Source organism: Dromiciops gliroides, chromosome 2 (genome assembly GCF_019393635.1).
Source record: "Dromiciops gliroides isolate mDroGli1 chromosome 2, mDroGli1.pri, whole genome shotgun sequence".
Lineage (NCBI taxonomy): Eukaryota > Metazoa > Chordata > Mammalia > Microbiotheria > Microbiotheriidae > Dromiciops > Dromiciops gliroides.
In genome coordinates this window covers 329,789,937-329,816,344 of record NC_057862.1, presented here as the reverse complement: position 1 = coordinate 329,816,344, position 26,408 = coordinate 329,789,937, and positions in this window count along the sequence as shown.

Here is a 26,408-nt window from a genome sequence, read left to right as displayed (position 1 = left end):
ATATGTATTCTGCCTCCCTTTGAGCCACACAATTACAGTGTGAGCCACACGTGGGGTTCTATTCCTGTTTTGTATGTAAAGCACTTTGTAAAGCCTTAAAGTGCTAATAAATGCTAGCTATTACTGTTACATTAATCAATAAACTTTCATTATTTATGGCTTCCATTTTTAAAAGCTTATTAACTTAAATGAGGTAGCAAAATAATTCTGTTTGTGTGATCAAAGTTTTTCTCTATCTTGCCTTGATTTTGTTGCTGCCTTTGTTATTTATATAGTTGTAGTCAGTGTGTGTGTTGTTCTTTGCTTCAGTGTTCATCACTTCAATCGCCTTCCCCGATTTCTTAAATTCTTTATAATTGCCATTCTTCATGCCACAATAATGCCACTGTGTTAGTATCATACAATTTGCTAGGGAATCCCCCAATCTCAGGGGCACAAAGATCATTGGCAGTTTCAGTAATAGTGCTCCTACAAATATAATGTGTACGGAGAGAGATTTTTTTTTCCTGCTGGCAAAATCTTTACAGTCCTAAGGATAGCGGTAACCTGAAGAGCATTCCAGAGGATGGTGAAGGGCTTTGAATTTACACCATATGAGGACTTTGAAGGAAAAGTGGGTTTTTGAACCTGGAGGAAAGAATATTGAAGGGAAGGAGGTAGTCATGATAGTTCTCTTCAAGTATTTGAAGGGCTCTCAAATATCTGAAGAGGGAATCGATTTGTTCTATTTGGCCCAAAGGATAGAACCAGGAGCAGTGTATAAAAATTGCAAAGAAGCAAATTTAGTTTTGACGTCAGGAAAAAAGCTTCCTCACCATTGGGGGTTAGGAAAAGAAGGAAAGTGGAATAAGCTTTTTATTAAGTACCTAATATGTGCCCAGCCCTATACTAAGTGTTTTACAGATATTTCCTTTGATACTCGCAACAACCCTGTGAGGTAGGCCCTATCAATATTCCTATTTTACAGACGAGGAAATGGAAGTAGACAGAGGTTAAATAACTTTCCCAGGGTCACAAAACTTCTACCAGTCCGAGGCTGAATTTGAACTAAGGCTTTCCTGACTCAAAACGCAGTGCTCTATCCACTGTGCCACCTAGCTACACCATTAGCTTAGAGATCTTCATTAGTGGAATGAATGGACTGCCTCAGAATCTACTAGATTCTCCTTTACTGAACATCTTCAAGAAGATCAGATGGCCATTTGTTGGATGTCTTGTAGTGGAGATTCCTTTTCTTGTATGGGCTGAATTAGATGGCTTTTTTTTTTTTTTTTTTTTGCATTTCTAAAACTGATTCCCATCAGTGTAATCATTGGATCGAAGGGTAGAAATGGTTTTGTAGTTTTCATTGTATAATACCATATTGTTTCCTCAAAAGATATATTTACCATTTCATAGTTCCACTTGAAATAGTATACTATGCCTGTATTTCCACATTTATTCTAGCACTGGATTTTATTGTTTTTAATTTCACCATTAAGTGAGTGTAAGGTGGTATTTCAGAATAAAAACAAACATTTTCATATGATTATTAATAATTTGTATTTCTTCCTTCAAGAAATGCTATTTACTTCTTTGACTATTGTAGAATGGAACATACTTTTACAAGTTTGTATTTAATATTTATAGAGTTTGTATGTCATGTTTATAGCAAGTAGTTACTGAATTTTTTTCCATTCTCTTTCTTCTTTTTCTGGATTCATTGTTGTTGTTTTTGCTCTTGTGTTATTTTATTGCTCTTTATTTTAAGATAATCTAATTAATTTGTTTTTTATTTTATACTTCCATCTATGTAATGAACATCTAAGAATATTTTACTTTCCCACAATTATATGAGAGAACATTGTGTTATCCTCTAAGTTTTTAAATTTTATTTTTAAAAGTACTTACATTTTTGGCATTTTTTGTGGCATATGATGTGAATAGGGGTCTAACTCCATGATTTCTTCCTCAATACTTTATCAGATTATATTTATTGAATATATTTGGTTCTATTTCAGAATCATCCAATCTGTTCTATTGATATAGTTTTTTTAAAAAGCCTATGCCAGATATTTTTGGTAATTATTGCTGTTTGGAATTACTCAGATGTGTTCATATAAGCCATCCTTCCTCAATTTTTTTTGTTTCATAATTTGCAAGGATATTGTTGAAATTTTCTTCTTCCAGATGAATTTTCTTATTATTTTTAAATTTTTTGTGAAGAATCTCATTTGATACTTTGATATTATAGTAAATGTACAGGTTAACTTCAGCAGTATTAGCATTTTTGCTCAACCTAATCATGGATGTCCAATTATAATTCTTTATTTATGTTAAAATTATTTTGTAGTTTTATTTATATAGGTATTGTGTATGTATTTATAGTTGTATGTCCAAGTTACACAAAGACAAATATTATAGTCTGACAATATGTGCTGCATTCTGTTCCTTTGATCCCTTACCTTTCTGTCAAGAGAAGTATATTCCACCATCTTTTTTCCAGGATCAGGATTAGATCTCTCTCTCTCTCTCTCTCTCTCTCTCTCTCTCTCTCTCTCTCTCTCTCTCTCTCTCTCTCTCTCTCTCTCTCTCTCTCCACAATGCCTGAATTTATCACCTTTAGAGGTCCTCTTTAAGGGATTGAGTATTATATTACCTGGGAGGAGCAACAATTAGTAACCTAATGCTTTAGCAGGGTAGGGTACTATAAAAAGGAGATCCTTTTGCACTCAGTGGATAGCAGAAAGGGGTCAGGTTTCTAGGAGAAGGGCCCTAGAAGGATTTGCTAATGAGGAGAAGGACTCAGAAGAAAGACTGGAAGCATTGCAAATTAGGTCAAGGCAAAGCCTTCTTTGTCTTCCACATTTTGGTGAACTCTATTGTTTTACCATATAGCATATCCATTATAGCTAATTATTCTGAGTCCCACCTACAAACTGTAATTGGAAATCTGACCAAGCTATCTCACAAAAGTGTGTTCACTGGAATAGTCAACATAAAGGTGTGTTCATAGGGAATAATTGAGATATTGTGAATAGTTTGGTATAAATCCATTTCCACTGTTGGAATGAAAACTCAGAGGCACATGATGAGGCAGTATTACCTTAGATCCTTAGGATGGTGTACTTATTTGGTTCTCTATATTACAGACTTAATAATATGCAAAAGGGAGGGACCAAAAGCAATTTCAGTTAGCCATGATGGCAAAGCACTTTGGAAGTCATTGGCCACAGGTTACAGTTTGTCTGATGCTATGGCTTTTTGTCTTAAGAGACAGTTAGGTATCACAGTGGATAGAATGCAGGAGTCTAGAGTCAGGGAGACCTGAGTTCAAATACAACGTTAGACACTAACTGAGTGACCTTAGGCAAGTCATTTAACCTCTGCCTGCCTCAGATTTCTCATCTATGAAATGGCTATAAATAGCACCTACCTCCCACAGTTGTTGTGAGGATCAGGTGATTGTAGAGTACTTAACACAGTGGCTGGAACATAATAGGTACTTAATAAAAATGCTTATTATAAGTAGTAAAAGCCCCTGAGAGTTACCTTATCCTCAGAAAAATCATAGCCACTAAAAAACCAAATACTGTGCAAAGCAGCAATTGTCTGTGACATGTCCCAAATTCATCAATTTAGAGCTCAAAGACACATTAGGGGTCATATATTCCAACTCCCTCATTTTGTAAATGAGCAAATGGAGCCCAGAGAAATTATGTGGCAAATTCAGGGTCACATAAATAACAAGTGATATAGCTGGTATTCAAAAGCAGGTTTCAGAGCTCTTAGTTTGTGGTCCCAAGTGCAGTGCTATTTCTTGACTGTCATGATATTCTTTACAAAAAATAAATCCCAGGGGCAACTAGGTGGCACAGTGGATAAAGCATGGGCCCTGGATTCAGGAGGAACTGAGTTCAATTTCGGCCTCAGACACTTGACACTTACTAGCTGTGTGACCCTGGGCAAGTCACTTAACCCTCATTGCCCCACAAAACAAAACAAAAACAAACCACAAACTCCTAAGATGTTCAAATGATAATGATGATAGCTAACAATTTCTCTAGTGCTTACTACACATGCAAGGCACTTTACAAATGTTATTTCACTTTCTCCTCACAATAACCCTGGGAGGTAGGTGTTATTGCTATTTCCATTTTAAAGGTGAGGAAATTGAGGCAAACAGGTTAGGTGATTTGCCCAGGATCACATGCTAGTAAATGTCTGAGGCTGGATTTGAGCTCAGATTTTCCTGACTCTCGTATCCACTGTACCACCTAGCTCTTCTCTCTCATCCACAGGGCTCATTTATGACAATTTGCTTCTTCATGCCTACTCTCCCAGGCTTTTCTAAAAATTTTCTTACCCTAAGCTTGTAGAGCCTCATAGGTTGTGTAGCAAGTCAGAACTAATAGGAAGTCTAGTTTTTCCTCAGCTGGAAAAAGGGATCATGAGAGATGAAAGTTGATTGAGGACAGAGGCAGAGAAAAGAAAGACCCAGGGCAGATGGGTTTCAGCAGTGAGCTGATGTCAAGTAGTGCAGTGCCCTGCCAAACTGAATGTCATAAAGAGCATTTGGAGGTTTATCTGGGTTATTGATTCACTTAAGGAGTGATCTGCCTGCACAGGATTTGCTGTTTACCTGAGCAGACCTGTTTGCAGCTCTATGGGGCAAGGTGAAGTTATTCCCTCTCTACTCTCTACTCTCTCTCCCTGGCTTCATTGCTGCCTGGCTAGCCTGGCATCCCTGCTCTTGGGGGTTTGCCATTCTATTTAACCTTGTTTATTTGCTCCTATATTTTTTGGGGGTATTTTTTTTCCAGGGTAATGAGAGTTAAGTGACTTGCCCAGGGTCATACAGCTAGTGTCAAGTGTCTGAGGTTGGATTTGAACTCAGGTCCTCCTGAATCCAAGGTCAGTGCTTTATCCACTGCACCACCTAGCTGCCCCTGCTCCTATATTTTAAAAAAGAGTTTCTGTTGCATTATTAGTGTGCCTCTGCGATATGCAAGGAAGGAAAGGTCAAAAGGAAACCTGAAACTATTTATCTCAGACCTAACTAAGAGTCAGACTTAGCATTGGGCCTCTCTCAAGGACTGCACAGAAAGAGGCTTAACTTATTTTTCTTCTTTGATTTACTGGGTAGTGCCTAACATCACCTTATATCTGTGTTATAAGACAGAACATACTAACTAGCCTCACTTGACCAGGAACTCATTTATTCTCTAGAAAAACTTTGCCCTTGTCTATACCAGCAAGCTACCCCGATATAAAGTAAATAAAGGATGCAGAGATCTCACATACCAACAAGCAATATAACTTGAGAAAACTGAGTATGTAGTAAGTCCAAGGCAGCCTTTTTGAAGTACCACAATTCACCTCTGTCCCTCTAATAAAAAGGTTCTGAACTCTTTTTGTGTGATGGACCCTCTGGTAGTCTGGAGAAGTTTATGGGCCCCTTCTCAGAATAATGTTTTTAAAGGGATAGAAAATGGAAGGAAATGCTAAGTTTCAGTTTGAGATTAGTACAAGTAAAGATATATCCCCTGGAATCTATCTACAGACCCCTTGGGAGTCCACAGATTCCAGTATAAGAACCCCTGTTCTATTGACTGATTGCCAGGTATAAGTTTCTTTTCATTTGCTTCTATACCCATGCCTCTGGGTGTCTCATGTTAAATCTTGGACCTTCTCTGGTGTGAGTTAAAATGCTTAATGATAAAGGCCTATTGCCTTATGCATTACTAGCCTGGTCTGACTCTTTTATGGTACTTCCTCTAATTCTCAAATTGACTGTGAGAACAGACCAGGTGCCATTTGATCCAAACTCTCTCTCTCTTTCTCTCTGTCTTACACTCACTCACACACACACACACACACACACACACACACACACACACACACACACACACACACACACACCAGTGGAGATTTGCTTTGATAAACTTTAGTAATAGAAAATTTGGGGAAATCTAATCTTCAATGTCTTTCAAAAAATAATAGTGCAAAGATGGACCAAATTTTGTAAATGATCCTGTAATGATGTGATCTGTGTTTCTAGTGTCTTATTAAAAACAATTTAGAAAAATATTCAATCAATACACACTTATAAAGTATTTAAGATGTGTAGGGCTCTCTGCTAGGTATTGGGAATACAAAGATACAGATTAAATCTTCCTGGTCCTCCTAAAGTTTACATTCTAGCTGTGGAAGCAATATGCATACAAATAGATAAATAAAAAGTCATGGGGTGAGGGTGTTACATTAGTAGCTTGAGGGTCAGGAGAATTTACATTTTCTAAATGGAGCCAGAGCTTAGTTTTTATTTATGTATTCATTCATTCATTCATTCATACATTCATTCATTCATTTATCTATTTATTTATGTCATAAAAGTATTTTATTATTTTCCAGTTACATGTAAAGATAGTGTTCAACATTTGTTTCATAAAATTTTTAGTTCCAAATTTTTCTCCTTCCCTTCCTTCCCTCCCCCCTCCCTGAGACTGAAAGCAATCTGCTGTAGGTTATATATGTACAATCACATTAAACATATTTCTTCACTAGTCATGTTGTGAAAGAAGAATCAGAACACAAGGGAAAAACCTCAAAAAAGTAAAAAAAAAAAAGCTAAAGGGAAGAAGCAGAATGGTTCAATCTGCATTCAGAATCCACAGTTCTTTTTTCTGGATGTGGAGAACATTTTCCATCATGAGTCCTTTGGAGGTGTCTTGGGTCATTGCACTGCTGATAAGATCCTGGAGCTTAGTTTTTGAAGGGATCTTAGGATTCTAAGGGGTAGAGAAGAACTATGTTCCAGGCATGGGGGATAACCTCTGCATAGGTATGGAGGTGGGAAATTGAATGTTCTAAAGAATAACAGTACATGGACCAATCTGTCTGAAACAGAAGGAATGAATTGGGAAAATGTGAAATCTGCCTGGAAAGATGTTTTGGAGACAGTTGGGGAAGCACTTTAATTGCCCAACAGAGGAATTTTGTACTTATTTTATCCCAGAGGCAAGGAAGCAATTGGAAGGATTTTAAACACTGTCCATTCTGTTCCAGAAACATTGGTGCCAGTTAAGAGGGGTCCACCTAACCCTATCCCCTTTCTCTAAATAATACTGATGACTGAAATGTTCCTTTCCACCTGAGGGTTAAGAGGAGTACTTGTTGGAGAAGTAGTAAAGGGGATTCCTGCCCCATAGAGGGATAGGAGTAGATGACCAAGAGGCCCTTTACGGTTCTTTAAAATTCTTATGGGACTAGCACTCAGAACCATTCCTTTGTCAGCCTAAATCCGTATTTAGATGAAAATGTTGGGTCTGGAAGAGTCTTTAGAAGTCATCTTATTTATCTTTGTGCTACAGAACAGGAAATAGATTTAGAAAGCTGAAATGCCTTGCTCTAAGCCAAGTGCAGTCCAATGAGCACTGGTTCCAAGCCCTGAGTTCAAATCTAGCCTCAGATACTTACTAGCTGTGTGATCCCGGGCAAGTCATTAACGTTTGTCTGCCTCAAATCTCCTCATCTGTAACGATTGTTGTTATTGTTGTTTGTCCTTCATTCTTGAAGAAGTCCATGACATGGAGGTGATGTCATGACTTGCACTGAATTGGATTTAAGTGAGGGAGGGCTGTGCTAGGTCACCAACATTCTCCCTCCTCCAGAGCCATCTGGGTCTCATGGCAAGATACATATAAGGATGAGTGGAAATGGCCCCAGATGGTTTTTTTTAAGGTAACTGGGGTTAAGTGACTTGCCCAGGGTCACATAGCTACTAGGTGTTTGAGGTGACCTTTGAACTCAGGTCTTCCTGACTCCAGAGCCAGTGCTCTATCCACTGGGCCACCTAGCTGCCTCCTCATCTGTAAGATGGGGCGAATGAAAGCACCTCCTTTCAGGGTGGTCATGAGAATAAAAATGAAATATCTATGATGAACTTTGCAAACCTTCAAGCATTACACAAATGCTAGCTATTATTATTATTATCATATATTTAAGGCTGAATGGGGTCATATAGACCATCTTGTCCATCCCTCCTCACCATACAGATGAGGAAACTGAGCTACAGAGAGAGAAAGTGATGATGAACTTGGTCATTAACACACAGGTAGGTATCTGAGGCAGGATTTGAACTCAGGTTTTCCTGACTCTGGGACTCGCACTGTATCCTCTGTGCCACCAGTTACTATCATCCTAAAACCCTAGCCACATAGCTAGTACCTGGAAAAAGAAGCCAGAACTAGGAGCTGGGTCTTCTGAATTTTAGACCAGGGTTCTTTCCTTTCCACCAGGTTGTGAGAGTAAAATATCATAGTAGTCAAGTGTTCACACAGATGATCACATCCCATCCATGCTGCCTCTCCTCTTTTCTATGCTGTCCCATAATTATCATAGTGGGTGGAGAAAGAAACCTTTTAACCCACATATGACTACTTAACAATGCTGCTTCGATTCATGCTGTGTGGAAATCTCCCTATTGTATAATCAGCAAGTTTCCCAATGACATATCTTCTAGCTGCTGATGAAGTTCAGTAAGGATTTTGAGGTTCTTGTCAATCATCCCTGAAATTCCTGAATTGTATCAATCAATTCTGGGTTTACTAAATCATGTTTTGACCCTAGGGAAGTGTGTGTGTGTGTGTGTGTGTGTGTGTGTGTGTGTGTGTGTGTGAGAGAGAGAGAGAGAGAGACAGAGAGAGAGAGACAGAGAGAGAGAGAGACAGACAGACAGACAGACAGAGAGACAGAGAGAGATGGACAGACAGACAGACAGACAGAGGCTGAGACAGAGAAAAAGACAGAGAGAGAAGGAGGGAGGTGCACACAGATTAGGCTTGAATCTTTAGCTGAAATGTTTGGTTGTCCAGTTTTCTCAAAGTTTTTATTTCTGAAAGTTTTTATAGGGTTGGGGGGGGGAGGAATGTTAAACTGTTATTCAGAGAGAAGAAATACTACTTTGTTCACACACACACACACAAATTAACATTGAATTAACTTCCTAGGCATTTTTTAAAAAAAAGGAAACCAAAGAACAGACTGAAATATTTAAAATTAAATGGTGGGTAGCTTACACTTTCCATGTAAAGTTTTCAAAAAGGGATAATAAAACACCTGCCAGTTTTACAATGAAATCTGCTTAACACATGAATTTATACAAAAGGAGTTCACTGAAGTTATGCCTTTATCTTCCTTCACAAGTGTTCCTGTGAAATGGGAGATTCTAGAGACCTTAACAGAAAGGCTTGAGTTTGCAGGGTGGGGAACAGTTTCTAGAAATGGATTGGGAGGGGGTAACAGCTGAGAAGAAGGAAATTTATGGTAGCTTTGGTTTGTCTGAGGGCCTCTGGTTAGGAATGACCTGATGATATTACTTTATTAGTCATTGGAGTCTGGCTAGAAGCCAACAACAGAAATGAGACCTTCATGACCAGCCACATAGAAAAGTTCTTTTTGGCTTAAATGCTCTTTTAGAAGCCACAAGAATAATATTTTAATGTATAACCCAAGCCAGGGGCCCCAAAGAGCACCTTTTCTTGAAAGGTATGAAGGTCTCTAAAAAGTCTCCATTTGTACCTTTCATTTTGGTACAATAATTGTTTAGAGATTTTTTTTCCCAAAGACACTTTCAGGCTAATAGTAGCAAGCAGAATTCTTAAGGTAAACAGAACACAAACCAGATTGGATTCCCTCCAACTCCCAAACAAACCTTTGGACAGAATAAGCAGCATTTTCATTTCTTCCTTTAAAAAGCTAAGAAGAAAGGAAGGTGGAGCAAAGCACATTAATTTAACAGTCTTGTTTTTTTCTAAAAGAAGATGGTAGGCTTGATCATTTACATTCCAACTATGAACAACCAAGTGTATTTTTGTGCATTTTTTTTGGTACAGTGATGTTAAAGGCCACTGGAAAAAATATAAACAGGGTTGGGCATTTTCTAAGGGTAAAATCCAGAGGAATATAGAACTTTAGATCTAGGGGAGACATTCTGCAGCTTCAGTTTCCTTATTTGTAAAATAAGGGACTTATACACAAAACCTGAGCCCTAAAGCCCATTGGCATGAGATTCTCATCATTGGCAGAGATCAGTGCCCCATGTTGGCATAAAGGGCAATGTGGAGTTGTTAAGAGTGGGAAAGAGGAGGAATCTAGACTCTTCATTTTCTTTGGGTTTTCTGTTTTGTTTTTTTTTTTGGTGGGGCAATGAGGGTTAAGTGATTTGCCCAAGGTCACACAGCTAGTAAGTGTCAAGTGTCTGATGCTCGATTTGAACTCAGGTCCTCCTGAATTCAGGGCCAGTGCTCTATCCACTGTGCTACCTAGCCGCCCTGGGTTTGTTTTTAAAGGTATCTGGCCTCCAATATCCAGAGAGAAGACTGGTGGTATTCTAATCCTCTTTTCAAGGATATGAAAGGAGAAAGACTGGAAAGAAACTTACATGACAGGATTTGGCAGTCTCTATCATGGTCCTATATTCAGCTTCCTATACTAGACTTCAGGGAATTTTAACTTTGGATGATCTCTGGGACTCTCCTGGCTGAGAGTATCTCAGCCTTGTTCCTAATGGAAAAGATCCTTCACTCTGTTTTGTCAGGTATATATTCTCACAGTCATATCTTCTCTGACTTCTGTTTTGCTCTTGATTTAAACAGATGATTTCTTTGTTAGTTGCTATGTGTATGATCATTGTGGAACTGGTATTAGGTAAGAAGAAAGTCAAGCCTTGGGGTCTTGTAGAGCTTGAGCTCCTTCTTTCCTTTTTAATCAATATAGATCACTAGTTTAACTTGAACCTGAAAATCATAGACTCTGGGCAAATAATATTTTAGGGTGCATATAGATAGCATGGTACCCTCTCTCTAAGGAGATCACATGGCTTGCCTTTGACTCCAATGTCTTGTTTCCTCTCCTGGCAGGAATTGAAGGTTCCTTTGGAGAAAGATGAGAGGAAGAAAAACTAGAGATATATTTATTTCTGCTTCTCTTCAATCTACATATTGAAATAGCCTCAGTACATTAGATGATTTCTAAGGTTCTTTGCAGCTCTAAATCTATAATCTTATAATTCTGAAGATGAGAAAACTGAGGCCCAGTAAAGTGAAGTGATTTGCACCAAGTCACTCAACCAGTTAAAGCAGTCAGATTATGGGATCAGAAATTTGGAACTGGAAGAAATCATACATATCATCTAGTCCAACTGCCTCATTTTAAAGATAATATCCTGAGTGGTTGAGTCCAAAAATCCTTCCATGTGCTCCAGGCTAGTATTATTTCAGTTACCTAAAGTTACAAGATAAGTCACTGTGGCAACATTGCCATCAGGCATCTATTCAGTTCCAATCTAGGAAACCCTTGTAGCCTTCAAGGGGTTAGACTGGATCAGTGGTTCTCAAGCTTTTTGGTCTTAGGACCTCTTCACACTCTTAAAAATTATTGAGGCCGGGGCAGCTAGGTGGCGCATGGGACAGCTAGGTGGCATAGTGGATAAAGCTCCGGCCCTGGATTCAGGAAGACCTGAGTTCAAATCTGGCCTTAGACACTTGACACTTACTAGCTGTGTGAACCTGGGCAAGTCACTTAACCCTAATTGCCTCACCAAAATAAATATTGAGGGCTCCAAAGAGCTTTTGTTTGTGTGGGTTATATTAAGGGGTGTGCAAAAATGCATGACACACTTTAAAGTTTAACTTTCATTGTCAACATTTTTTTGGGGGGGGGCAGCAGACAGAGCCAAGATAGTGGAGAAAAGCCAGGGGCCCACATGAGCGCTCTCAAATTCCCCCACCCACAAACAACTTTAAAATAATGTCTCAAGATGAATTCTGGAGTGGAAGAACCAACAAAAGGACAGGGTGAAGCAATTTTTCAGCCTGAGACAACTTAGAAGGTTGGCAGGAAAGGTCTTGTCACAGCACGATGAGACTAGAGTGTAGTCTGAGGCAGGCCATACTGGCAAGCCAGCATCAGGTCTTGGGGACAACTGAATCTTAAGTTGCTGCTGGAGTTCCCAGCCCACAGAAAGAGCGGGAGTTGGACAATTGGTCAGAAGAATATTACAGGGGTCCCTTTTTTGGCACTGAGCACAGGACTCTGTTGCATTGTCCATACATTGGATCTGGGTTGCAGTCCTGGGTCTCAGTCCCAGGCCAAAGAGAAGCACTAGAACACTAGAGCTTGAAGCTGCAGGAAGTGGGGAACCTGGTCACAGTTCCAGGGTGAAAAAGAATATTTGTGGTCACTCACAGACCAGAATACAGGCCATGAGAGCAGTGACCACATGTCACCTTAGATTATACCACCTTGGAAGAACCAAAAACCTACAGACCCCCAAAGTTAGCTCTTAAAGCAGCTACACAAAAAACCCTGAAGCTTAGGACAGTGCCCCCTCCACCACAGGGGCAGAACCCAACTTTAACACAAAGTTAAAAGTCAAGAAAAAGCCTGGAAAAATGAGCAAACAACAACAGCAACAAAGAATCTGATTATAGAAAGTTACTATAGTGATAGGAAAGGTCAAAACATAAACTCAGGAAAAGACAACAAAGTCACTTAATCCTCATTGCCCCACAAAAAATCAATTAAGAACTATTTGGGAAAATAGGCAAAGAAGGAGTCCTACTAAATTCCTTTTACAACACAAATATGGTGCTAATACCTAAACTAGGAAGAGTCAAAACAAAGAAAGAATACTATAGAACAATTTCCCTAATGAATATTAACACAAAATATTAAATAAAATACTAGCAAGATTACAGCAATATATCACAAGGATCATATACTATGGAAGGTGGGATTTATAGAAAAAATTCATGGATGGGTTAAATATTAGGAAAACTATTGACATAATTGACCATATCAATAATAAAACAAACAGAAATCATGATTATCTCAATGATGTAGAAAAAGCCTTTGACAAAATGCAACACCCATTTATATTAAAAACACTATAGAGCATAGAAAAAAATGTAACATTCCTTAAAATGATAACTATCATCTATCTAAAACCATTAGCAAGAATTACCTGTAATGGGGATAAGCTAGAACCCTTCCCAATAAAATCAGGGGTGAGGCAAGGATGCCTATTGTACTAGAAATGCTAGATATATAGAACTAGGAGAACATTATACAGAGTAACAGCAACATTATATGATGATCAGCTATGATAGACTTAGCTCTTCTCAGCAATACAATGATCCAAGACAATTCCAAAAGGCTCATGATAGAAAATGCTCTCCATATCCAGAAAAAGAACTATGGAGTCTGAATGCAGATTGAAGCAAATTTTTCACTTTGGGTTTTTTTTTCTTTCTTGTGGTTTTTCTCTCTTGTTCTGATTCTTCTTTCATAACATGACTAATGTGGAAATATCTTTAGCATGATTGTACATATATAACCTGTATCAGATTGCTTACTGTCATTTGGAAGAACAAAAGATAAAGAACACCAAGGGGATCAATAAAAAAATATGAAGGAAAAAGGCCTTACCATAACAGATCTTAAACTGTATTATAAAGTGGTAATCATTAAAACAATCTAGTACTGGCTAAGAAGTAGAGTGGTGGATCAATGGATTAGATTAAGTGAATAATACATTGTAGTATATTAACATGTAAATTTAGTGTTTGGTAAACCCAGAGATCTAAGCTTTGGGGACAAAAAGTCATTACTTGACAAAAAGTGATGAAAAAACTGGAAAACAGTATGGCAGAAATGAGGTATAGACCAACATCTTACACTATATACCAAGATAAGATAAAATGGGTACATGATTTAGACATAAAGGGTGATAGCCTAAGCAAATTAGGGGAGCATGAAATAGTTTACCTGTCAGATCTATGGGTAAGGGAAAACAACTTATGACCAAACAAGAGATAGAGAGCATTACAAAATGTAAAATAAATCATTGTGATTATATTAAATTTTAAAAGATTTTACATAAACAAAGCCAAAGCAACCAAGATTAGAAGCAAATCAGAAAACTGAGAAACAATCTTATAGCACGTCTCTCTGATAAAGGTCTCATTTCTCAAATATATGGAAAACTGAGTCAAATTTATAAGAATACAAGTCATTCCCCAATTGATAAATGATCAAAGGATATGAATAGGCAGTTTTCAGGCAAAGAAATCAAAGCTATCTATAGTCATGAAAAAATGCTTTACACAACTCTTAATTAGAGAAATGCCAATTTAAAACCCTCTGATATACCTTTTACACTTATCAGATTGGTTAATATGAAAGAAAAGGAAAATAATAAATATTGGAAGGAATGTGGGAAAACTGGGACACTAATGCACTGTTGGTGTTCTGAATTTATTCAACCATTCTGGAGAACAATTTGGAACTATGCCCAAAGGACCATAAAACCAAGCAAACCATCTGACTCAGCAATACCACTACTAAGTCTTTATCCCAAAGAAATTTTTTAAAAATTGAGGTCAGGGGAAGGACCTATTTGTACAAGGGTATTTATAACAGCTCTTTTTGTGGTGGCTAAGAACTGGAAATTGAGGGGATGCTCATCAATTGGGGAATGGCTGAACAAGTTGTGGTTTGTGATTATGATTGAATACTATTGTGCTATAAGAAAGGATGAGCAGGTTGCTCTCAGCAAAACCTGGAAAGACTTACATGAACTGATGCAAAATGAAATGAGCAGAACCAGGAGAAAATTGTGTACAGCAACAGCAATATTGTATGATGAACTGTGAATGACTTAGCTATTTTTAGCAATTCAATGATCCAAGACAATCCCAAAGGACTCATGATGAAAAATGCTATCTGCCCCCAGAGAAAGAACTGGAGTCTGAATACAGACCAAAGCATACTCTCTCTCTCTCTGTCTCTCTCTCTCTGTCTCTCTCTTTCTCTCTGTCTCTTCCTCCCTTTTCTTTCTCTTTTGTTTCTTCCTCCTTCCTTACTTCTTCCATCTCTTTCTTTTCTTCTTCCACAAAATGACTAATATGAAAATGCTTTTTACATTATTGCACACATATAGCTATATTAGATTGCTTACTGTCTCAGGAAGGGAGAAGGGGAGAGAGAAAATTTGGAACACAAAACATTTTGTAAATGTTAAAAACTTTTTACATGTTATTGGGGAAAATAAAATATTATTTAAAAATCAAATAAGAAAGAGAAAATTAGGAAAAGAAATGAGACTGATGTGAGAAAATTATGAAAAGAGAATTAACAGCTTGGTAAAGGAGAACCAAAAAATACTGAAGAAAATAACAACTTAGAAGTTAGAATAGACCAAATGGTAAAAGAAGCTAAAAAAAAATCACTGAAGAGAACTCTTAAAAAGTAGAATTGGATAAATAGAAGAAGATAAACAAAAAAATCACCAAATAGAAGAACTCCTTAAATGGTAGAATTAGGACATGGAAAAGGAGATACAAAATTCACTGAAGAAGAGAACTCCCTAAAAATTAGAATTAGCCAAATGGAAGAGAATAATTTCTTTTTAAAAAAATAATAAATATTTTTATTTATAGTTTTGAGTTCCAAATTTTATCCCTCCTTCTCTCTCTCCCCCCTCCTCCCAATCAGATATGGGTTATACTTCTGCAATTATGTAAAATATTGCTATATTAATAATTTTGTACAAGAAAACTTGAATAAAAGAAAAAAATGAAAGAAAGTGAAAAATAGCATTCTTCAGTATATGTTCAATCAATATCAGCTCTTTCTTTGGAGGTGGATAGTATGTTCCATCAATAGTCCTTTGGAATTGTCTTGGATCATTGTATTTCTGAGAATACTTAAGTCATTTACAATTAAAATTTTTTTTTAAATAATAAACATTTTTATTTATAGTTTTGGGTTCCAATTTTTATCCCTCTTTCCCTCCCCTCACTCTGAGGTATAAAACAATCATATATGAGTTGTACATATATGATTATGTAAAACATTACCTTATTTGTCATTTTGTACAAGGAAACTTGAATAAAAGAAAAAAATGAAAGAAAGTGAAAAATAGCATGCTTCAGTCTGTTCCATCAATATAAATTCTTTCTTTGGAGGTGGATAGTATGTTTCATCAATAGTCCTTTGGTATTGTCTTGGGATTGTCTTGTTGAGAATAGTCAAGTAATGTATAGTTCTTCATCAAACAATATTGCTGTCTCTGTGTACAATGTTCTCTTGGTTCTGCTTACTTCACAATACATCATTTCATAGATATTTTTCTAGGCCTTTCTGAAGTCATCCTGCTTGTAATTTCTTATAGCACAATAATATTCCATCACCATCATATACCACAGTTTGTTTAGCCATTCCCCAATTGATGGCCATTTCTTTGATGTCCAATTCTTAGCCATCACAAAAAGAGTGGCTATAAATATTTTTGTACAAATAGGGCTTTTTCTCTTTTGGGGGATGTCTTTGGGCTATAAACCTAGCAGTGGTATTACTGGATCAAAGGTTATGTCCAGTTCTATAGCCTTTTGGGCATAGTTCCAAATTGCTCTCCAGAATGGTTGGATCTTTTCACAACTCCACCAACAGTGGATTAGCATAACAGCTTTCCCACATCCCTTCCAGCATCCAATATTTTCCATTTTTGTTATATTTGTCACTCTGGTAGGTGTGAAGTGATACCTCAGAGTTGTTTTAATTTACATTTCTCTGATCAATAATGATCTAGAGCATTTTTTCATATGACCATAGATAGTTTTGATTTATTTGTCTGAAAACTGCCTGTTCATATCTTTTGATCATTTATCAATTAGGGAATGACTTGTATTTTTATAAATGTGTCTTAGTTCTTTATATATTTGAGAAATGAGGCCTTTATCAGAGATATTTGTTTCAAAGTTTCTTTCCCAGTTTTCTACTTACCTTGTAATCTTGGTTACATTCGTTTTGTTTGTGCAAAAGATTTTTAATTTTATATAATAAAAATGATTTATTTTACAATTAATTTTTATTCTCTATATCTTCTTTGGTCATAAATTCTTCCCTTGCCCATAAATCTGAAAGATAAATGATTCCATACTCCCTTAATTTGCTTATAGTATTATCCTTTATGTGTAAATCATGTACCCATTTTGACCTTATTTTAGTATACAGTGTGAGATGTTAGTCTATACTTAGATTCTGCCACACTGTTTTCCAATTTTCCCAGCAGTTTTTGTCAAATAATGAGTTTTTGTTCCAAAGGCTTTGATCTTTGAGTTTAACATATATTAGATTACTATAGTTACTTACTATAGTGTAATTTGTACCTATTCTATTCCACTGATCTACCTCTCTATTTCTTAGCCAGTAGCAGATTATTTTTGATAATTACTGCTTTATAATACAGTTTGAGATCTGGTACTGCTAGATCACCTTCTTTCATAGATTTTTTCATTGATTCCTATGATACCCATGAACTTTTGTTTTTCCAGATGAATTTTGTTATTATTTTTTCTAGTTCTATAAAATACTTTTTTATAGTTTAATTGATATAGCACTAAATAAATAAATTAACTTAAGTAGGATTGTCATTTTCCATTATAATTCTTCATTGAACAATACTGCTGTCTCTGTGCACAATGTTCTCTTTGTTCTGCTCACTTCACTATACATTAGTTCATACAAGTATTTCCAGACCTTTCTGAAAAACAACTGACCTGAAAAATAGATTGAAGAGTTAAAGAATTTTAAGTTTAAGAATTACTAGGGGAAGCTAGGTGGCGCAGTGGATAAAGCACCGGCCCTGGATTCAGGAGTATCTGAGTTCAAATCCAGCCTCAGACACTTGACAGTTACTAGATGTGTGACCCTGGGCAAGTCACTTAACCCCCATTGCCCTGCCAAAAAAAAAAAAAGAATTATTGTACTATCTGAAAGCCATGATAAAAAAAGAGCTTACACATTATCTTTCAAGAAATTATCAAGGAAAACTGCCCTGTTATTCTAGACCCAGAGGTTAAAGTAGAAACTGAAAAAATACACTGATCACCTCCTGAAAGAGATTCCCAAATGAAAACTTCTAGGAATATTATAGCCAAATTCCAGAGTTCTAAGGTCAAGAAGAAAATATTACAAATAGCCAGAAAGAAACAATCCAAATATCATGGAGCCACAGTCAGGCCCACACAATTTAGCAGCTTCTATATTAAAGGATCAGAGGACTCAGAATATAATATTCCAGAGGGCAAAGGACCTAGGATTGCAACCAAAAATCACCTAACTACCAAAACTGAATATAATCCTTCAGGGGGAAAATGGATATCTAATAAAATATAGGACTTTCAAGCATTACTAATGAAAAGATTGGAGCTAAAAAGAAAATTTGACATTCAAATATAAGACTCAAGAGAAGCATCAAAAATTAAACAGGAAAGAGATATCAAAAGGGATTCAATAGGGTTAAACTATTTACATTCCTCCATGGGAAGATGATACTTGTAAGTCCTAAGAATTTTTTTATTTTTAGGACAGTCAGAAGGAATATACATAGATAGAGGGCTTGGGTGTGAGTTCAATGTGATAAATGATATCTAAAATAGTAAAATTAAGGACTGAGAAAGAGGTATACATTGGAAAAAGGGGAAGGGAGAGGTGGAATGGTGTAAATTATCATATCTAAAGAGGAGCAAAAGAGCATTTACAGTGAAAGGGAAGATGAGAGCAGTGTATATATGTGGGCTCACTTGAACCTTATTCTCATTGGACTTGGCTGAAAGAGTGAATAACATACACACTCAATTGGGTATAGAAACTTATCTTACTCCACAGGAAAGTAGGAGGGGAAGAGGAATAACAGAATGGGGAGAAAGGGTGCTGATAAAAGGGAAGGCAGATTGGGGGAGGCAGTAATTTGAAGCAAAACACTTTTGAAGATATACAAATTAGAGAGAGAGGAGAGGGAAGGAGAGGAGAGGAGGGAGGAGAGAGAGAAAGAGAGAGAGAGACAGAGAGAGAGAGAGAGAGAGAGAGAGAGAGAGAGAGAGAGAGAGAGAGAGAATAGGATGGAAGGAAATGCACTTAGTCATTATAACTGAAAAACATTTACAGCAAGTTCTGATAAAGACCTCATTTCTCAAATATATAGAGAATGCAATCAAATTTATATAAATACAAGTTATTTCCCAAGTGATAAATGGAGAAAGGATATGAACAGGCAGTTTTCAGATAAAGTAATCAAAGCTATCTATAATCATATAAAACACTAAATAACTTGATCAGAAAAATGCAAATTAAAACAACTCTGAGGTACTAACTCACATCCATCAGATTGGCTAATATGACAGAAAAGGAAAATGACAAGTGTTGGAAAGGATGTGGGAAAATTGGGGCATCAATGCATTATTGGTAGAGTTGTGAACTAATTCAACCATTCTGGAGAGCAATTTGAAACTATGCCCAAAAGGCCATCAAACTGTGCAGACCCTTTGATCCAGAAATACCACTACTGCATCTATATTCCAAAGAGATTTTTTTAAAAAGAAAAACACCTATCTGTACAAATATATTTATAGCAGCTCTTTTTGTGTGTGTGGTGGCAGAGAATTGGAAATTGAGGGAATGGCCATCAATTGGGAAATGGCTGAACAAGTTGTGGTTTGTGATTGTGATTGAATACTATTGTGCTATAAGAAAGAATGAGCAGGATGCTCTCAGCAAAACCTGGAAAGACTTACATGAATTGATGCAGAATGAAGTGAGCAGAACCAGGAGAAAATTGCGTATAGTAATGGCAATATTATATGATGAACTTTGAATGACTTAGCTATTCTCAGCAATATAATGATCCAAGACAATTCCAAAGGATTCATGACAAAAAACCCTATCCACCGCCCACCCCCCCCCCCCGGGAAAGAACTGATGGAATCTAAATGTAGATCGAAGTGTTCTTTTAAAATTAAAAAAAAAATTCTTGTTTGTTTTTGGTTTGTGTTTTCTTTCACAACATGACTAATATGGAAATATGTCTTGCGTGACTGCACATGTAAAACCTATATCAAATTGCTTGCTTTCTCAGGGAGAGGGAAAGGGAAAGAGTGAGAGAATTTGGAACTCAAAAAATTTTAGAAAAGAATGTTTAAATTGTTTTTACATGTAATTGGGGAAAAATTCCATATTAACAATTGTAAAATAAACAAACATTTTTTCCATCACCTTCTTAAGTCCAGAAATCAACAATACCCTAAACCAAGTCCCAATTTGTAGTATTTGCTGATTTCTAAGCTGTAAATACTCACACTGAAAACTTAATTATCTGATCGGAATTAGGGTTCGAGCTGACTCCATGACACCCTTGGCTTTCAATATTTATTATGTTAGGAATTGAAACTGATAGATTTAAAAGTCCTCATTAATTCATCTAAAATAGCAATAATTAACCCATTACATATTAATATATAAAAAACAAGTCTTGTTCAAATTAAGTGCTTTTTCCAAAACAAAAAAGTGAAAAATGACATTGTTTTATATATTTTTACAAATATCTTTAATATCTGGCTTAATGGAAGATAGCTGGATTCTCAGATCTACTTCTTAATTCAATCTATTTTGTGATATGTTGTTTAGGTTGAAGTGTATGAAGAAAATCCAGCCTCGCACAGATAGTAAGTTGGAAAAGGGTAAAGTATTTTAATAATCAAATAACATTTAGCTGTTATTATGAAAATAGTTTTGACCTCGTGGACTCCCTGAAACAGTCTCAGGCTTTAGAGTTACATTTCCAGTGTGAGTATTTACATCTTGAAAATCAGCACATGCTACAAATCAGCACTGTTTTTGTTTTGTTTATTGTTTGGACTTAAGGAAGTGATGGAGAAAACATTAATAATGAAGATTAAATTTGAAAACACGTCCTGTGCAAATTTCCTTCCCCCCGCCATTTTTGGTTAAAATTCATCCCATGTGTCCTCATTCCAAATTGTTCACTCTCTGAGATCTCATTCCAGCTCCAAATACTGTAACTGAAACTGCTTTACTAGGAAAAGAAAATCGGTCAGTAGTAGTCAATCCCATTGATAGCCCAAAGCAACAGAATATTGGGTATGATACACTACAGACATGCTAAAGGTGACCTTGTTTTGTTCTAGGGATCACTTGTCTCCAGTAAGTCAGCGGAAAGATAACTGTGTCTGATCCAGGATTCACTGGTATGTATGAAATGTTGCATAAACTCATTCATTAATCAGGGAAGATGAATCAATCCCAACACCAAATGAAGGGTTCTCAGAACTATTGTCAAAAGGGTCTGGTGTCCTCAGAGAAAGTAGCACCAGACCTCTAGGGTGTATAAATTGCTCATATTCTAGGAGAATGATAAGTAATTATGGGAAAAAGAAGTGAAAGGGTTGCAAAAGGTGACTGGAATGTTGGTGTTCTAAGTAGGAGCATTTGGAAGACAAGGCAAGGAAAGTTATACTTCAATCTTTTTTTTTTTTTCAGTGAGGCAATTGGGGTTAAGTGACTTGCCCAGGGTCACACAGCTAGTAAGTGTTAAGTGTCTGAGGCCAGATTTAAACTCAGGTCCTCCTGACTCCAGGGCCGGTGCTCTATCCACTGCACCACCTAGCTGCCCCTATACTTCAATCTTAACTCTTCTATTCACTAGTTTAGGCAAATCACTTAATCTCTGTGTGCCTAAGTTTATTCACCTATCCTTCAACAATTCAAAGATCTGTGATTTCCTTAGTGAAAGTATTTCTGATGCAAATCCAACCCTTCTCTCTGCTTCTCACTGGCATAGCTTTAGAAAACACACAGCTATCTCCATGTCATGATGAGGCATTTAGCAGCAGTCTTCCTCTCTAAATGGGAATAGCAATATTTGTGGTACCTACTGTGTTGTGAAGATCAAGTGAGATGCTGTTATGGGAAATACTTTGTAAACTGAAAAGTGTTATGGAATGTCAGGTGACGTTATTATGAGAGAGATTTAGATGCTAATAGGTCCTTTTTAGCTCCTGTGTTCCAAGCTGTGGTGTGTGTATGATGACCAAATCAAATCTAGTGTTAGAATTCAGGACTTCTGATAACCAGGTCAGGGCTTTTTCTACTACCTTGAAGCTATTAGAATGAAAACAACAGCTTTTGTACGAAAACATCTTCCTTATTTTTCTATCTCTTCCTAATATCTAGCCCAATGTATTTCCCCCAGTAGTCACATAATAGTCTTTTTTTTTTTTTTTTTTTTTTTTGCAGGGCAATGGGGGTTAAGTGACTCGCTCAGGGTCACACAGCTAGTAAGTGTCAAGTGTCTGAGGCCGGATTTGAACTCAGGTCCTCCTGAATCCAAGGCCAGTGCTTTATCCACTGTGCCACCTAGCTGCCCCTCACATAATAAATATTCAGAGAAATTAACCAACTCATGTAGTGTTTTCATCATTATGCCGTCAGGTGATGCAGTGGATAGAGTTTAGGATAGAGTTAGGCCCTGAACTCAAAATCTGCCTCAGACACTTAACTAGCTGTGTGTTCCTGACACACTCTCCCTGTGCCTCAGTTTCCTCATCTGTAAAATGGGGATAAAAATAGCACCTACTTTACAAAGCTGTTTATGAAAATCAAATCAGTTAACATATGAAAAGCTCAAGTTCTGTATAAATGCTAGTTGCTGTCATCATTAGAGTCATCATCTTCTGCCAATTCTTTGAATCACAAAAAAGGATTGTGAGCTTCCTATCAATTATTCCTGAAATTCAGTTGCACCAACCAACTCAAGTCTTATTAAATGTTGTTTGATCTGGGTGGATATTTATTTCCTTTTTACAGGGTGTACTCAGAACGTGAAAGACCAAATGCTTAAAGGTCTGGATGGAGACTGGAGGGCACAACGCGCGTAAGGGGCTCCCTTGGTCCACGAGGTGTCGCTGTGGTACTACGCAAATAAGATCCCCCCCGCATTTCCCCACTTAAGTTTTTGGTTTGGAAAAGCTGACTCTGAGGGAAGGTTTCTGGGGACTGATCATTTCAGTGGCCTGGCACGGTTTTAATTGCGATTCCGAAAATAAATAAATAAACAAACAAGTAACCCAGGAAAGCTTTCCTTTAAGAAGCATAGCATCAATAATCAGAAACTGTCCGGGAGGAACAATTAATAGTCCGGAACTGTCCAGCAGGGACGATTATAAGCACATTCAGCATAATATATTAAAGGCAAAGAAGGGGCTTTTAGAAAGGGAAAGCTACGGAGCCCGCGCGAGGGGCGAGCCCTATGCCTTCCGGGCTCCGTTCTGGCGGCTGCCCCTGGCCGAGCGGACGCCTCTCGCTATGCTACATTCCTTGCGGCCCGGCTGGGGCCAGGAAGAGCGTGACCTTGCAGCACCTTGCCAGCCCTGATCCTTGGCCTCTCCTCCACTCCCTGATCGCGTGCCTTGCCTTTGGCCCATTCATTAGTTTCCTTCCAATCCGAATATTTCTTTTAAAAATGAATGCACATGACGCTTCACACAGATAGACTCGTTTCACATTTGACTGGGTTCGGTGTTTGAATATCCGCCCACCTTTCTCTCTCTCGGATCCCCCAGATGTTCTGAATTGTCCAGTCATTTTCCCAGCCCTAAGCGAAGGTGTCCAGAGAGAGACCTGTTCGTAGTATCCAAAGATGTCCACATCCTGAGTGGGACCCGGTTTCTCCTGACCCTCTAGGGGGATTTATTGCTTTTAAAGTCTGAAACTCAATTAGTGTGAGGAGCTAGCACCTTCAGAGACAAATTAGGAACATCTACTTTAGACTATGGACCTAGCTCCTAGCCGTACTCCTCTTTCTCGTTCCCTATCTCCACCCTTCATTTTTGTCGCCTTAGTGGGGCTGTTTTGTGGCTCCCCCCCCCAATCTCCCAACCCTAGGAGGATTTTGGATGTCACTTGCTCCCCTTTTCTTATTAATTCCCATTGGGTGCCCGGCTCCGAATGCAAACACAATCACTTTCTAAATAAGGACATGGGGAACAAATCCAATTAGCGCTCTCGTTAATGACTACGCTCCGCGTGACTGCAGGGTCACTCCACAATGACTCTGGCAGCCCGGTGGGCGGGTGCCGGGTGGCGGGGCTCTTTATCTATGGGGGCTATGTGCCCAGCGCCCCAAGACCTGAGACCATTCGCTATTGGTATGCGTCAAGGTACTGGAGCTATTGAGACCGACAGCATTAACTTGAAAAATACTCTAAGAGACCGTGCTATTGTTCCTCGCCCTCGAAGTCACCCAGAGCTTTGGAAAAATCACTTGGAAAAAAACTGTTTGTTTTGCCTCTCTTTCCTTCTCTCTTTCCCCTTCCTTCCTTCCTTCCTTCCTTCCTTCCTTCCTTCCTTCCTTCCTTCCTCTCTCCCTTCCTTCCTCACTCCCTTTTTTCCCTTTCTTTTTTTCTCATCTTTTCCTCTTTCTTTATGTTTCCTTGCTCCCTTCTTTTCTCCCCTCTTTCTTCTTTTCTCTTTTCATCTCTTTCTCCTTCCTTGTGAAAGCATCACATACACATACTCCTTCCCCAAAGAGTGGGGCTTGGAAGTTCTTTAGACAGATGAATATCTTAAAGTCCCCTTCTCCAAAATTAGATATAGTGCTCTGCCAAATTCTCCTTTGCTTATTTCAAGCAAATAAACATATTTCTCACTATGAAACTAATTCAAGAACGGGAAACATTTTTCTAGACGTAGACATACAAATGTATTTTCAACCCCTTCCCCCAACTCATATTTATATGTGTGTGTGTGAATATAAATGAACATGAGACACTCTTAGAAAATAAACTTATTTTCTCCATATCGTCTTCTCTAAACTAATAGTATAGCTTACATTACTATATGTGCTTTACTCAGCTCCTTACTACCAGCAATACACAATAACTAACTTCACCATTTTATAGATTGAGGAAAGTGAAGCTTGCAGAGGTGAAGTAAGTGATCCACGGTCGCACGGTTCATAAGTGACCAAGGCAGACTCGAACCCTGTCTTCTGATTCAACTTCTGGTGCTCTTCACAGCCCCCTCCTCTCAGGGACCAGCTCCTTCGTTCTACCTCTCTCTTCCACTCCAATCCCCTATCCCCCTGACCTTTTTTGTTTGTACACTCTCTTCCACTCTACTTGCTGAGGCCACCAGCGGCCCCCTTCACTTTCTAACCCCAAAACCTTATCTGCGCGAGTGAGTGCCCTTATTATCCACACCCTTCCAATAAGTCACTTTTCCTACTAGAGTAACCCGCTCGCGTTTGCTGCTTGCTTGGAGCGGGGGTGGGTGGTGGGTGAGGGAGAGGGGAGCGCTGCAGAGCTTGGTTCTGTCCTGTAAGTGTATCAAAATCCTATCTCCACCTTATATTCAAAACCACGATTCATTCTTTGTCTATCAAAGAAATAGCGGCGCTGTTGCAAGACCGTTAGTTAGCACTTTAAAAAAGAATGCTTACTACTCGGAACTCTTGCCCTGCCACCTTTGCAGCTTCCAGAAAGATCTCTCTGTTTTGGTTAGATTTGGTTGAGCAGATTGGATTAGGGTTTGGTTTTTCAACCTGCAGTTTGGGACAAAGATCCCTTCTACTCCGGAGATAAAAGTAGTCCCATCCAAGGGAAAAGATTAGGCGCGCATACAGGACATGGGATGGTATGGGAGCTTGGGAGGGATTGTAGATAGCCACTTTGTTTCAGAGACACGAAACAAATTCAACTACTTTAGGGGCCAGCCACTTTATGGAGGAAAAAAAAACCAACTGGATTCAGCTCTGAGCATTCCCTCTTGGTCAGCGCCCCCCAGCTCCCTCCTCTGCAGACCTTCAATCTCAGGGAGAACCGAAAAAAAATGAGACGGACATTTAGATTATTTAGAATATTAAAGCTGGAAGAGACTTTAGAAACCAGATAGTCTAAACCCCTCACTTGCATGGGGAAACTGGGGCCCACCCAGATGTAAAATAACTTGCCAGAGTCCACATAGCTGTTTTATAAAACAAACAAAAACATTTTACTTTTTGGGTTGGAACGCCTGACTACCGAAGGTAGAAGTAGGGGAATCGGAAATAAAATATTGAAGGGCAATTCATTTTAAGTTCTTGGGGCTGGAGTTTGAGCTCAGAAAGGGGAGGCCGATCGATCCCTGAATTTCCAAGACTCACGGGCAAAGGCTGGGACAGGGAGTTCAGGAACAGGGTTCTTGCCTCTTGAAACCGGGTCTCCGTGATGAATTATGAATGTGAACGATTGTGTGTGCTTCCAAATATTTCGTGGAATGCTCCAGGGTGGGAGAGATGGCCTGGGATGAGGGGCCCCGAGACGGGTCGAGGCCTCTCTCCCTGGGGAGTTGAGAGCCCGGGCCAGCAGTAGTGCTATGGGGTCATACAGGTGACAGGTTAATTTCCCCAGTTGGTGGGGGTAGGGTAGAGGAGGAGAGGGTACTATTTCTTGCTTTTAATTCCCCATGGAATTTGGACGCAGGGAAGGAAAGTGCTTTAGAGGATGCTAGAAGGGATGGCTTGAATTTGT